General features: G+C 38.1%; 1 long non-coding RNA gene across 8 annotated transcripts in view; it reads left to right on the forward strand.

The window, feature by feature from the left end:
• Nucleotides 1–15,533, forward strand: part of LOC123282622 (uncharacterized) — a 48,793-nt gene extending 33,260 nt beyond the window's left edge. For 4 of the 8 annotated variants that reach the window (XR_011499761.1, XR_011499762.1, XR_011499764.1 and 1 more), the window contains exons 3-4: nt 11,536–11,640; nt 14,160–15,458. This is a non-coding gene — a long non-coding RNA (uncharacterized lncRNA). Of the gene's footprint in view, nt 1–11,535; nt 11,641–14,159 lie in introns of all 8 variants that reach the window. The other 4 variants (XR_011499759.1, XR_011499758.1, XR_011499757.1 and 1 more) reach the window with 3 other exon arrangements.
• The last annotated feature ends 658 nt before the right edge of the window (nt 15,534–16,191 follow it).

The raw sequence follows: 16,191 nt of genomic DNA on the forward strand, positions 1-16,191 counted from the left end.
GCTGTGTGCCAGCCCCTTGTCACTGTGTTCTGTGCATCAGCACCTGGGGCAAGGGAGAAATGAGGAGACCAGGGGAGAGAGGGTAGTCAGCAGCATAAACACTTATGACCACATCAACCTGCCACCTCTGATTTTGAACAAATCATTTTTCTTCTCAAGGTTTCGCTCTTCAACTAATTATGTGAGTCAAATCAATAAGAGGCTCTTAAAAATTTATGGTCAAGGACCGTTTTGAGAATCTAATGAATGTTTTGGAAATTAATTTTAAAAAACGCACATGTGCACATGCATACACAGATTAACAGATACTTCAGGAACATTAAGGAAACCTATGGACCTCTTTCTTAAGAGCACCTGGACTTAGAGAGCTTGTTGTCTCTCCCAGTTTCACACCTCTGCTGTCTGCCATCACTCAGATCATATCAGGCCCCTGACTGAAAGTCTCCAACAATTTCCTATTGAAATTGGGCTGAAAATAATGCCCAAGCATGTCCAGCAATCACTTAACCACTTTCCTCCTTGGTTGCTTTGCCCCAGACACAGAGGTTTGTTTTTTGTTTATGGAGTTCATATTAGTTTACATCATTGTGAACTTTCAGTTGTACATTATTTCTTGTTCATCACCATATAAGTGCTCCCCTTCACCCCTCTTCCCCTGGTGGCCACTGAACTGTTCCCTTTGTCCATGTGTTTATCTTCCACATATGATTGAATTCATATGGTGTTTGTCTTTCTCTGTCTGGCTTATTTCGCTTAACATAATACTCTCCAGGTCCTTCCATGTTGTTGCCAGTGGGATGAATTTGTCCTTTTTTATGGCTGAATAGTATTCCATTGTATAGATATACCACATCTTCTTTATCCAATCGTTGGTCCATGGGCACTTTGGTTGCTTCCATGTCTTGGCTATTGTGAATAATGCTTCAATGAACATAGGGGTGCATAAGTCTCTTTGGATTGTTGATTTCAAGTTCTTTGGACAAATACCCAGTAGTGGGATAGCTGGGTCATATGATATTTCTATTTTTAGTTTTTTGAGGAATCTCCATAGTGTTTTCCATAGTGGCTGCAACAGTTTGCATTCCCATCAGCAGTGGATGAGGGTTCCCTTTTCTCCACACCCTCTCCAACATTAGTTATTTTTAGTCTTAGTTATGATAGCCATTTTAACAGGTGTAAGGTGGTATCTTAGTGTAGTTTTGATTTACATCTCCCTGATGATTAGTGATGTTGAACATCTTTTCATGTGCTTATTGGCCATCTGTATATCTTCTTTGGAAAAATGTCTGTTCATATCCTCTGCCCATTTTTTGATTGGGCTGTTTGTTTTTTTGTTGTTCAGTTGTTTGAGTTCTTTAAATATTATGGAGATTAACCCCTTGTCAGATATATGATTTGCAAATATTGTTTTTTAAGCTTTATTAAGAGAAGTATAATCAACAGAAGATAAACTGCTCTATTTTAAGAGTACAGTTGGATAAATATTGACATGTTACTCCTGATAAATGATAACCACAATCAAAATAACAAACACATCCATTACACCCAAAGTTTCAGGTTCTCCTCCAGGGCATATAGTAATGAGAACTAATGTTGCTCCAAAGAGGTTGTTTAGTTATTTATTTCATGCTTAACAAGGAAAAATTCATTGTTAGGGAAATTTCATATGTATTAAGAAACATGTACCTCAAGTGTCTGAATGTTCCTGAGAAGTTCCGTTCTTATGTACTTGATATTTCCTGCCCCAGATCAAACGTTACTTAAGTAAAATTTTTCACAGGAATCCTGAATTATTAGTGTTATTGTACATCCTCCTATTGCTGCTTTTGGTTGCAGCATCATTTTGAGTCTTAATCATTATTAACATAGAGTCTTTGGTACATTTCCACCCATAACAAATCATGAAAGAAATTTATAAGCCTTCTATAACAATAAAAGTTGAAAAATATTTGGAATCCTTTAGAAATGGTAAGAATGTGGTCAAAATATATTCATAGCTGCTTGCTTATGGTCCTTGACAAGCCTATTGTTAGAAAAAAGTTTTCCTCAACCCTCTTAGGGTCTCTGGCTGGGTCTGAAAGTTAAACTGACAAAGACATTAACAGGAAAAAGGCACACTAATTGATTTGATATAAGTTTCATGTGACACAGGAGCCTTCATAAGGAAATGAAGACCCAAAGAAATGGTTAGACCTGTGTAATTTTATGCTAGGTTTGGTGAAGAGTGGACAGTCATGAAGAAATATGGTAAGTTAAGGAGTATAAGGTAATTGTCATAAACTAGGGTAATCTTAGCAAAGCCTGTTTGTTTGGACTCTTCTTGTCGTCCCTTCTAATCCAGAGATAAGGATGCTTCTTTCCTCCCGGTACAGAGGAAGGGCACCTGTCACATAAGGGTTTTATGACTTGCTTAGGGAAGAAAGGCAGGGTGGGAAGGTCAAAGGGACCAACCTGTTTCTGCCATTTTATCAAACTCCTTCAGCTTAAAATATTCAATATGTCATGGTACCATATTTTGAGGTAGCATCAGTATACTTTACCACAATGAAATAAATGATACCCTGCATAGAATTATAGTATGGCAGCCACCTATTGGGTAAGATCTGATGTGATAATTTCTAATCACTGTTGTTTAATTTTAATGAATTTTTGTGTGGACTAGGCAAAAACAGAAGAAAGTAACCAAAAATAGCAGTTAGAATTTCAAAATGATAAGACTCATTAAATGTTAGAGATAGTAGTTTTAATTTAATCAGATATCCTCTACTTTCTGTTTTGCAAAACTTTTAAAATATTGTTTCAGTTATACAGTTCTTCATACTTCTAGACCTAAAACATAACCTCTGAATATTAGTTTTCCCTAATTAAAATAAGCTTACTATAATTTACCATTTCTTCCTCATCACTTTTAATACATATAGAAAAAAACAACCACTAGCCTTATTATACTAAAGTGATAAATGGGATGAAATCGAATTAGGTTGCTGAAAGGGTGTGGTTGGGTGCGGTCAACCTCAGTCAGCCCCCAGGGCATCCTGCAGCTTTCCCCTCCCTACAACAGGGGGTCCCTTGGAGGACTGTGAGATGTCACCTAGTTCCATGTTCTGTGGTCTCTAGAGTCAGTCTCCCTGATAGCAACCAAACCAAACCGCGATACCCCCGCCCGCTCTGCTGGGAGTCAGCTCAGTTAGCTTCTTTGAAAAATCTAATTCACTTTAAGAAAATGAGACTCCTAATTCATGGAGGTTTAGCGAAATATGAGGTTGCCTTTTCATACCATGTTAATGTCTTACATAAATGGCTTTGAGGACATGCCAGCCTTATGACTATCTTAATGCTATTTATATTTAGATCTTCTTTTGTTTGTTTCATAACTGCATCGCTGCAATTGTGAGGTTCTACCTAAAGTTTTATTCTTTTTCATTCTAGATTCTATGAAAACTTTAATATAGTTATTTCTCTCCTTTTGGTGGGAGGGAGAAGGACTGAAGTATGAACCAAAAACTCTCTAACTTTCAGGGTTTTGACAGGAAGATGAAGTACTTATATACATACAGGAAGATAAAATACTGTCTCCTCAAAATTGACTTTTCATCGAGATTAGATAATCACATTTCCTATATCACCCCAGACATTACAGAGCATCACAGAATTTACTTCAGGGATCCTAAAGAAATGTCTTAGCTCTTCCTGTTACTAGAATAGATTCTAAGAGCTTGAGCATAGCATGTTTATATGAAGCTATCAGTTTCACTAGTGAAAAAAGTAAATAATATTCAAAATTTCTTTTGAGAATCTTAGAATCCACTTAATTTTGGACTGGCACTTTCACCAGACACACAAAAGTAGATCAAATTGTGATTATCTATCTGATGCCAAAGCTTTCTGTAAATATATATTTTGGGACCAGCAGCACTAAAAATAATAAAGACGTTTCAATGTTCGATGCTTTACTTTCCTCACCAACATTTCTTTTTTATTGAGGTCACATTGGTTTATAAGATTATATAAATTTCAGGTGTACATCATTATATTTCGATTTCTGTGTAGACTACATCATGTTCACCACCCAAAGAGTAATTACCATCCATGAGCATACACGTGTCCTGTCACCCCTTTTGCCTCCCTCCCCACTTCCCCTCTGGTAACTACCAATCTAATCTCTAATCTATGTGTGATTTTCTTTTTTATCTTCCACATATGAGTGAAATCATATGGTATTTTGCTTTCTCCATCTGACTTATTTCTCTTAGCATAATACCCTCAAGTTCCATTTATGTTGTCACAAATGGCAAGATTTCACCTTTCTTATGGCTGAGTAGTATTCCATTGTATATATATACCACATCTTTTTTATCCATTCATCTGTTGATGGGTATTTAGGTTGTTTTCAAGTCTTGGCAATTGTGAATAATGCTACAATGAACATAGGGGCACAAATACATTTTTGAATTAGTGTTTTCGTATTCTTTGGATAAATACCCAGAAGTGGAATAGCTGGATCACATGGTAGTTCTATTCTTAATTTTTTGAAGAATCTCCATACCGTTTTCCATAGCATCTGCACCAGTTTACATTCCCACTAGCAGTGTATGAGAGTTCCCTTTTCTCCACATCCTCTACAACACTCGTTATTTCTTGTCTTTTTATTAGTAGCCATTCTGACAGGCATGAGGTGATATCTCATCGTGGATTTTACTTGCATTTCCCTAATAATTAGTGATGTTGAGCACCTTTTCATGTGTCTATTGGCCATCTGTGTATAACTTCTTTGGAAAAATGTCTCTTCAGATCCTTTGCTCATTTTTCACTTGGGCTGTTTGTTCTTTTTGTTGTTCAGTTGTGTGAGTTCTTTATACATTTTGGATATTAACCCCTTATCACATGTATGATTTGCAACTATCATCTTCCAATTATTAGGTTGTCTTTTCGTTTTGTTGATGGTTTCCTTTGCTGTGCAGAAGCTTTTTAGTTTGATGTAGTCCCACTTGTTTATTTTTTCTTTCGTTTTCCTTGCCTGGGGAGACATGGTATTTGAAAGATACTGCTAAGACGGATGTTGAAGAGTGTACTGCCTATGTTTTCTTCTAGAAGTTTTATAGTTTCAGGTCTTACATTCAAGTCTTTAATCCATTTTGAGTTAAGTTTTGTGTATGGTGTAAGATAATGGTCTACTTTCATTCTCTTGCATGTGGTTGTCCAGTTTTCCCAACACTGTTTATTTATTTACTTATTTACTTAATTTATTTTGACCAGTTAGCTCCCAGGCATAGGATCTTTTTTTCCCCCCACAGGATTTACAAAGTATTTTTAAAATTATTTTATTGAGTTCATATTGGCTTACAACATTGTGTAAATTTCATGTGTACATTATTATATTTCAGTTTATAGACTGCATTGTGTTCACCATCAATAGTCTAGTTTTTATCTGTCACCATACACTATGTGCCCTTTTACCCCTTTTGCCCTCCCCCTACTCCCTTCCCTTCTGGTAACCACTAATCTGTTCTTCTTACCTATGTGTTTGTTTATCTTCCACATATGAGCCCAACACCATTTATTGAAGAGACTTTCCTTTTTCCATTGTATGTTCTTGGCTCCCTTGTCGACAATTAGCTGTCCATAGATGTGTGGGTTTATTTCTCTGCTCTCAGTTCTGTTCCACTGATCTGTGTGTCTGTTTTTGTGCCAGTACCATGCAGTTTTGATTACTAGAGCTTTGCAGTATATCTTGAAATCAGAGAGTGTGACATCTCTGGCTTTGTTCTGTTTTCTAAGGATTGCTTTGGCTACTCAGAGTCTTTTGTTGTTCCATATAAATTTTAGAATTCTTTTTTCTGTTTACACGAAAAATGTCATTGAGACTTTGCAGGGATTGCATTGAATCTGTAGGTTGCTTTAGGGAATATGGATATGTTAACTATGTTAATTCTTCCAATCCATAAGCATGGAATATCTTTCCATTTCTTTGTGTCCTCTTTCAACAATGTTTTATAGTTTTCAGTGTAGAGGTGTTCCACCTCTTTAGTTAAATTTATTCCTAGGTATTCTTTTTGTTGTGATTGTAAATGGTATTGTATTTTTTATTTCTTTCAGTTTTGTTGTTGTTAGTGTGTAGAAATGCAACTCATTTTTTTTTCTGGAGGAAGATTAGCCCTGAGCTAACATCTGCCACCAATCCTCCTCTCTTGCTGAGGAAGACTGACCCTGAGCTAACATCCGTGCTCATCTTCCTCTACTTTATAGGTGGGACACCTGCCACAGCATGGCTTGACAAGCGGTGCGTAGGTCCGCTCCTGGGATCCAAACCGGTGAACCCCAGGCTGCTGAAGTGGAATGTGCAATCTTACCCACTGCACCACTGGGCCAGCCCCAGCAACTGATTTTTGAAGTTGATTTTGTACCCTGCAATTTTACTGTATTCATTTATTATTTATAATAGTTTTTTGGTGGATTCTTTAGGGTTCTCTTTATATAAAATCATGTCATCTGCAAATAGTGACAATTTTACTTCTTCCTTTCCAATTTGTATCCCTTTTATTTCTTTTTCTTGCCTAATTGCTCTGGCTAGGACTTCCAATACCATGTTAAGTAACATTCCTCACCAACATTTAGAATGAAAGAATGTATGTTTTTCCAACGACTATTTCTATGCCTTCTCTTGTTCTGAGTCCTTTTAAGAGGCAATATAAAGTAAAAAAGAAGTCATAAAATGATAGGCATTTGTTGTAAGATCTGATTTCATCTTTGCCATCAATTGGCTCAGGTTTTTAAGTCACTTTTTCTCCTTGGATCTTAGCCTCATTATTAAAAGGAGAGAATAAGATAAGTGGACTTCTAAGAAGGCCTCTTCCTGCTCACATACTTCAGACTTGTGTGATCCTGATTCTTTGTGTGGTTAATTTTAAATTACAAGCAGAAAGATTGTGTGCTTCTCTGCAAACGTGGCAATGAACCATTTACAGAAGGAAATTGTGGACGGTGTGCTTGTGTGGGCTCTATGCTCAAACCACATGAGAAGCTGATTTTAAGAGAGGAGATGGGAGTGTGGATTCAGAGAAATCTTAACATGGATAGTAGTGAAGTCAAACAAGCTTCCATCTTCTCAGTGACCTAGGAAACCAGGTTATTGATTGTTCATGAAGGCTTTAGGGAGAGTTTGAAATTTAAAGAAACTAGAGAAGATTTGGATCAGCCACTGTGGGACAGTTTCCAGAGGCTCAGATATGAATAGATAAAACAGTTATTAAGTAGTATTTCAGGTTTGACCCCAACCATTATTATTATCATCCATATTGTTCACCTGCTCTTTCTTTAGAATTAGATCTAAATAACTTTTTCCAATTTCCAAAGGCCAGATTACTCTGAGAATGAATATTTACTAAGAGTTAAAATGATTTTTATTCCACAGACTCTACAGATAATTCTAGTCAGGAAGATACATCACTTTTAGGAACAGAAATCACGTCATTGGGATGCATGTACAGCCTTCTAAAATGACTCAAGGTGATTATTTGCAACAAAGGGCAAAGAAGATGGATTAAGCTGTGTTCACTCTAAATACTCAGGCTTGTTTGAATCTATTTAGAGGCCCCATGAGGTAGGGCTGGGACAGGATGCACCAGATGAATGTGCCTTGTAAGGAAGGAAAAAAATCCTGTCCTCTACCCATCTTAGGTTCTAAACCTGGAGCCCTGTAAATGAGTGTGGCAAAAGACAGATTACTAAGAGAAAAAACAAATAGAAGTTTACCAACATGTGTCACACAGCATCCAGCAATGAATAACCCAAAGAAGTGGTTAGAACTTGGGCTTATATAAAGCATTTTAGGCTAAACGAGGAAAAGAAGTTTTGGGCTTCTGGGCAGGGGAGGCAAGTTATGGGAAGATGACTAGGAAAAGTATGGTAAACAAGGGTTGGTTAGTAAGTTTTGTTATGCAGATTTAAGCCATGCCTTCTCCATTGATAAGAGTTGGTAAAAGACAACAGATAATAAGAAAAGAGAACCTTTGTACATTGTTGGTAGAAGTATAGATTAGTATAGCCACTATGGAGAACAGTATGGAGGTTCCTCAAAAAAATTAAAAATAAAACTACCATATGATCCAGCAATCCCACTTCCAGGTATTTATCTGAAGGAAATAAAATCACTATCTCAAAGAAATATTTGCATCTCCATGTTCATTGGAACATTATTCACAATAGTCAAGACAGAGAAACAACCTGAGTGTCCATCAATAGAGGAATGGATAAAGAAAATGTGGTGTGTGTGTGTATACACACACACACACACAATAAAATAGTATTTAGTCAAGAAGATGTGGTATATATACACAATGGAATACTACTCAGCCATAAAAAAAGACAAAATTGGCCCATTCACAGCAACGTGGATGGACCTCGAGGGTATTATGTTAAGCGAAATAAGCCAGTCAGAGAAAGACGAACTCTATATGACTCCACTCATAGGTGGAAGTTAGTATATTGATAAGGAGATCTGATCGGTGGTTACCAGGGAAAAGGGGGGGTGGGGGGAGGGCACAAAGGGGGAAGTGGTGTACCCACAACATGACTAACAAAAATGTACAACTGAAATCTCACAAGGTTGTAATCTATCATAACATTAATAAAAAAAAAATAGTATTTAGTCACAGAAAAGGAAATCCATGGGGCCAGCCCGGTGGCACAGTGGTTAAGTTTGCACATTCTGCTTTGGCGGCCCCGGGGTTTGCTGGTTCGGATCCCAGGTGAGGATTTATGCAGCACTTGTCAAGCCATGCTGTGGCAGATGTCCCACATATAAAGTAGAGGAAGATGGGCAAGGATGTTAGCTCAGGGCCACTCTTCCTCAGCAAAAAGAGGAGGATTGGCAGCAGATGTTAGCTCAGGGCTAATGTTCCTCAAAAAAAAAAGAAAAGGAAAGGAAATTCTGCCACTTGTAACAACATGGATGAACCTTGAGGGTATTATCTAAGTGAAATAAGTCAGACAGAAAAAGATAAGTACTATATATTCTCACTTCTATATGGAATCTAAAACACTAAACTCATAGAAACAGAGTAGATTGGTGGTTGGCAGGGGTGGGGAAATGAATGAAAGTGGTTCAAGGGTGCAAACTTTTAGTTATAAAATGACTAAGTTCTGGGGATCTAATGTACGGCATGGTGACTATAGTTAACAATACTCTAAAAGTTGCTAAGAGAGTAGATCTTAAAAGTTCTCACCATGCCCAAGAAAAAGTAACTATGTGAGCTGGAGGATGTGTTAAATAACCTTATTGTGGTAATTATTTCACAAGATATATGTATATCAAATCACGTTGCACACCTTTAACTTACACAATGTTATGTCAATTATATCTCAAAAAAACTGGGGGAAAAAATAAAAGAGATAGTAAAAGCCTTCCTCCTCCTGGGAGAGAGAGAGACACTTTTTACAAATGGAAATTTCCTTTACAAAAGGAAGTCTTGTGCCCTGTTTTTGGAGCTTCTCCTACATTGGCTGGTTCTCAGTGGCCTTTAGCTCAGAATAATCCCTGTTGCAAAAAGGCCTGCTTTGGGATGGCATATTCTGGTACCATTCACCCCCATTTAGACAGCCTCTTTGGCTTAACCGTATTTTACCCTCTCACCTTCACTCTCGTAACATTTTATTTAAAAGGTTTTGGTTATTCACCTCAAAAGGCATATATCATTCTACACTCAGATTTTGTGGAGCACCTCTTTTTGGATGCTAGACAATTAAGGTTGTAGTAGATTCTAATTTGTATTAATGTACATTCATTTGAGCATTCTTTTTTTTCCCAAATACTACAGTTTTTTTTGTTAAAGATTGGCACGTGCACTAACATCTATTGCCAATCTTTTTTTTTCTTCTTCTTCTTCTTCTTCTTCTCCCCAAAGCCTCCCGGTACATAGTTGTGAGTGCCTCTGCTTGTGCTATGTGGGAGGCCGCTTCAGCATGGCCTGATGAGCAGTGCCAGGTCCACGCCCAGGATTCGAACCTGAGAAACCCTGGGCCGCCGAAGCGGTGCACGAGAACTTAATCATTCAGCCATGGAGCCAGGCCCCTCATTTGAGCATTCTATCAGTGCAATCTCTTTTCAAGGTTATCCAGTTAACAATTGAACTGCTTGATAGGTTTTCTAAAAATTAATAAACTTTACTGAGTTGTTTTAGGTTTACAGAAAAATAAGTAGAAAGCACAGAGAGTTCCCATACAATCCCTTGCCTACATCCCCCTCCAGCTTCTCCTATTATTAACAATTTGCATTAGTGTGGTACATTCGTTACAACTGGTATTAAAATCCATAGTTTACATTAGGGGTCAATATTTGTGTTGGACTTCTATGGGTTTTGACAGATATATAATGCTAAGTATCCACCGTTACAGGATCACACAGAAGAGTTTTACTGCCCTAAAAAATCTGGGGGCCTGCCCGGTGGCATAGTGGTTAAGTTTAGCATGTGCAGCTTCATGGCCCAGGGTTCATAGGTTTGGATCCCAGGCACGGACCTACATCACTCATCAAAGCCATGCTGTGACGGTGACCCACATACAAAATAGAGGAAGACTGGCACAGATGTTAGCTCAGAGCTAATCTTCCTCACCAAAAAAGAAGAAGAAAAATCCTCTGTACTCCACCTATTCATCTCTCCATCCCTTGTGTGGAATTCCTGGGAACCACTGATCTCGTTACTGTCTCCATAGTTTTTGCCTTTTCCTGAATGTCCCAGAGTTGGAATCCTACAGAATGTGTTTTTTCGGGGTGGCTTCTCTCACTTATCAATATGCATTTAAGGTTCCTCCATGTCTTTCTGTAGCTTGATAGCTCATTTCTTTTATTTGATTTATATTCCATTTTCTAGATGTACCACAGTTTATTCATCCATTCACCTATTGAAGGACCTCTTGGTTGCTTCGAAGTTTTGGCAGTTATGAATAAAGCTGCTATGAACATTTGTGTGCAGGTTTCTGTGTAGATATATGTTTTCAATTCATTCAGGTAAATACAAACAAGCATGGACTACTGGATGTTATGGTAAGAGTATGATTACTTTTGTACAAAAGTGCCAAGCTGTCTTCTAGAGTAGCTAGAACATTTTGCATTTCCACTGGCAATGACTGAGAGCTCCTGTGGCTCTGCACCTTCAACGGCATTTCGTATTAATGGTTTATTCTTAGGGTTCACTTTCTCGTTGGTTTTACTTAACGTCTAAGACTTAATTTTCAACAGGAAAACAATAAATGTGTCCATCATATATGACGGGAAACTACTCGGTCCTCTCATTTGTTTGTTTTCCAGAAGTGGGAATGGGATTTTTACCTTAGGTCAGGGGCGTATTTCACCTACCACCAGCCCTGCCCCAACACTTCCACAGGGGCACTTAATCATCGTGAAAATAATCAAGAACTCTTAGAATTTCTGAGTGTCTGAGACTTCAACAGGCAAAAAACGCTCCATTTATGTAATAGAAAATATTATTTAAAGTTTTCCTGAAATTATATGTACATTTATAGTGGTGATCATTGCAGAAAAATGAAGAATTCAGAACCTGACTGTAAGCTCAAGACAAGATGCAACAAAAGGAATAAAAACTCAAAGATCTTGGAAAAGAATTCCAGCAACATCAAACCAAGGTAATCAAACTACAGACTCTTTTTGTCCCGTCACAGTGAGGTCAATGATAGAAAATTATCTTGTCCAAAGGAAGAAAATGTGACCAAAAGGAGACTTACTGGCAATTACACATTTTAGTTTAAATAACTATAGATATGATTTTCCAAAATAATGTATCATTGATTTTCAAGTGGGAGAAAAAACTCATTGGGTTTTTCTTTTTTTGACAATGGCCATTCTAATGGCTGTGGGATGATATCTCCTTGTAGATTTTTGTTTTTTGTTATTTTGAGGAAGATTAGCCCTGAGCTAACATTTGCCACCAATCTTCCTCTTTTTGCTGAGGAAGGCTGGCCCTGAGCCAACATCTGTGCCCAACTTCCTCTACTTTATATGTGGGACACCTGCCACAGCATGGCTTGATAAGCAGTGCGTAGCTCCATGCCCAGGATCCAAACTGGCAAACCCCAGGCCACCGAAGCAGAGTGGGCGAACTTCACCGCTACGCCAGGGGGCTGGCGCCCTCATTGGTTTTTTTAAATTGCCCTGAATGTTGTGACAGAATATGTAATAGAAGCAAAACTGTTGAGAGGAGATTTTCATGATGATTAAAAAAATCAGGGCACAGCATTTCCTTTCCAAAAAATCCCCAGTAATTTTAATAATTCCAAAAGCTTTTTATATCTCTTTAAATTTCGACTACCATCATTTGAAAAAAGGAAACTTTACATACCCACTTACATTATCTATGACAAAAAGATCCCATTATACACTTGAAATATTCTAATAAATATTTTTATTTTAAACTTTAAAACTTGGGGCCAGCTCCATGGCCGAGTGGCTAAGTTCGCATGCTCCGCTGCGGCGGCCCAGGGTTCGGATCCTGGGTGCGGACATGGCACTGCTCGTCAGGCCATGTTGAGGCGGCGTCCCACATCCCACAACTAGAAGGACATGCAACTAAGATATACAACTATGTATTGGGGGGGGGGGGTTGGGGAGATAAAGCAGGAAAAAAAAACTTTAGAACTGATTAAGTACTCTTCTCAAAACATTTGTCTTGATGGAATATGAAGAAAGTAGCAATTACTTCTTTTGTATACCTCTGCAGTCTTGACTACCATCATTTTGAAACCCATAAACTTTACATTCCCACCTACATTCTTTGACAAAAGCTCCCACGGATACTTAAAAAAGCAGATGGTTTGATCCTTTACAACTGATTAAGTGCCCTCCTCAAGACAACTCATGTTTGGAAGGAATGTGCAGAATGTGAAGAGTGTATTTTAACATAGTAAATGCTCACTAAGTGTTTGTTTCTTAAATTGGTCTGTATCCACCATTCTACTAAAAAGTTATGTTAAAAGTCAATAGTGAGGGGCAGGCCCGGTGGCGTAGTGGTTGGGTTTGCTTGTTCTGCTTTGGCAGCCCAGGGTTCCTGGGTTCAGATCCTGGGTGCAGACCTACACATCACTCATCAAGCCATGCTGTGGCGGCATCCCACATATAAAATAGAGGAAGATTGGCACAGATGTTAGCTCAGTGACAATCTTCCTCAAGCAAAAAGAAGAAGATTGGCAACAGATGTTAGCTCAGGGCCAATCTTCCTCACCAAGAAAAAAACCGTCAATAGTGAACTAGAAGTGACCCAATCTGGTGGCCTATCCCTAGCTTCATTCTGCCTCACTATATCTATAATATTGGATGATTTCCTTTCAATAATGCTTTCATTTTTTAAATCGTCCCATTTTTACATCTCAGAACTAAGCCAGGCTCTCTCCCCTTTGTCAGCCCCCAATGGAGCTTTCCCCACAGTTCTGTTGTCAGCTCATGATACATGGCATACATTTATGAGGAGTTAGTCTGCTACATCAGAAAGGGAACTGAATTAGGTGTGAGAAGAACTGCATTCAAATCCTAATCATGCTTCAAATGAACTAGGTGACATTTGATCAGTCACTTAAACTTTTGGAGTTTGTTTCTTCTTCTATAAGTAGTGAGATGAAACTACTTACCCTACCTACATTACAGGGTTATAAAGAGGATCAAAAATAAGGATAAAATTTTGATAAGCATTATTCCTATGCAAATGGATATTATTATTAATTATTGGTATCGGAAAACAGCTCCGTCAATGCTGCTATAAGACAGACTCTTTGTCCCTTAGGGATCAAACCATGACATGGGACTATCCATATTTGATACTAGTCCACCAGGCCCAAGCCATATAGAGTAATTCTTCTTTGCATATGTTTATCATGAAATCTAAGTTTTCATTATTTTGGAGTAGTGTTTCACAAGGCCTTTGATAAGGATGCCAACTCTCCTAGCATTAGAGGGTTAACAGAAGTAGTCATGGTGCAGTGTTTAAAATGCTCATCAAATATACAAGTTCTTTGCATGGATTGTTAAGTCCCTGAATGCTGATAAATCAATAAGCAGTGTATAATCTATAAGAAACTACAAACGCCTATTGCTATGTATTCTGGGCTGCATATTCTACTGCAAGCATTTAAACATTGGATTATTTATATTACAGGAGCACGGACTTGCAGGTTGCTCATAAATTCCAGGACCTCTACCGCATCCACAGGCAGGTGGAGGGCCGTCCCCATCACCAGCTCTACCAGTGGCACCTCTACCGGCAGGAATTGGTCCTTCTCCTCCTCCAACTCCTTTACCTCGACTAAGTGATATACCACATCCACCACTATCACCTTTGTTTGGGGACCTCCTACAAGGATTACTTCCTGCTCTAACTTAAGAAATAAATGTATAAACCTGAACTCCATGTATTGATTCTTGAACTGCATGACTTGATTCTCCATGAAGAGAATCAAATGGTCAAAGGCAAAATTTTGACTAGAGGTTTTTGGCACCTTCTAGCCACCAATAGTCATTAATATGCAAATAACTGCATAGCTGTGGACAAGTATGGTATAATATTACAGAATACGACCGCTGACTCTTGCTTTCCTTTGTGAACTCACCATCTTATGTTTCTCTTTCAGTTCAGTATCTCAGTAATTGGAAACTCCATAGACAATATCAAATTTATGTAGATGGCAAAGGAGAATTAAAGTGGTGTAAAGATAATTGTGTTAGTTTCCTAAGGCTGCCATAACGATTCCCACAAGCTGGGTGGTTTATAAAAAACAGAAATTTCTCTCTCACAGTTGTGGAGGGCAGAAGTCCACAATAACAGTGTAGGTAGTGCCACACTCCCTGAAGGCTCTAGGGGACAATCTCTTTCTTGCCTTTTCCAGCTTCCAGCATTTTTGGCATTCCTTGGTTCATGGAATATCTCTGTTCTGTCTTCACACTGCCTTCTCCCAGTGTCTGTGTATAAACTTCCCTCTTCCAGGAGTGAATACATGTGGTTGCATTTATGACCCACCGAACTGACTATTACATGTTGATCTTTTACTCTGCACCATTATTACATTTGTTTATTAGTGCTAGTATCTTTTTGAGGATTCTTTGGCATACTAGATGTATTAGTATCATGTCATCTGCAAAAAGATTTTCCAATTTGAATGCCTTTTATTTCATGTTCTGGCCTATCTGCTATGGCTACAACTTCCAGTAAAATCTTGAACTGGCGATAACTGACATCCTTGTCTTCTTCCTGATTTTAACGGGAAAGACTTCAGTCTTTCAGCACTGAGTATGACATTAGCTGTGGGTTTTTCACATGTGCCCTTTATTATGTTGAAGAAGTTCCTTTCTATTCCTTTTCTATTGAGCATTATCATAAAAGGGTACTGGATTTTGTCAAGTGGTTATTCTGCATCAATTAAGATGATCATGTGGTTTTTCACCTTCATTATATTTATAGGTATATTACATTGATTAATTTCCCTATGTTTATCCAGCCTTGCATTCCTGGAATAAATCTCACTTGTTCCTGGTCTATAATCTTTTAATATGCTGTTGGATTAGGTTTGCCAGTATATTGTTGAGGATTTTTATGTGTATATTCATACAAGATATTGATCTATAGTTTTCTTGTGTTATTGTTGCCCTGCTTTTGGTATCAGGGTAATGCTGGTCACAAAGAATGACACAGGATGCTGTATTACTTTTATGTGTCAACATGTCTAAGCCATACCACCTAGATATTTGGTCAAACACCAGTCTAAATGCTGAAGTGAAGGTATTGTTTAGATGAGATTAACATTTCAATAATTAAAGCAGGTTACTATTTATAATGTGGGTGGGCTTCATCCAATCAATTCAGGGCCTTAAAACAAAAAAGACAGAGGTCCTCCAAGGAAGGGGAAACTCGAACTCCACACTGACTGCAGTTGCAACGTGAACTTTTTCATGGGTCTCTAGCATGCCAGCCTAATAAGCAGATTTTGTACTTCTCAACCTCCAATATCACATGAGCCAATTCCATAAAATAAACCTCTCTCACTCTGTATATGGCTCCATTTCTCTGGAGAACCCTAACTAATACAGATGTATTCCCTGATCCTTTGTTTTCTGGAAGATTTGAGGAGGACTGATGTTAATTCCTCTTTAAATGATTGGTACAAGGAAAGAGATGTCGTCCAGGGTTTACACTT

This window comes from Equus asinus, chromosome X, assembly GCF_041296235.1.
Source record: "Equus asinus isolate D_3611 breed Donkey chromosome X, EquAss-T2T_v2, whole genome shotgun sequence".
Taxonomy (NCBI): Eukaryota; Metazoa; Chordata; class Mammalia; order Perissodactyla; family Equidae; genus Equus; species Equus asinus.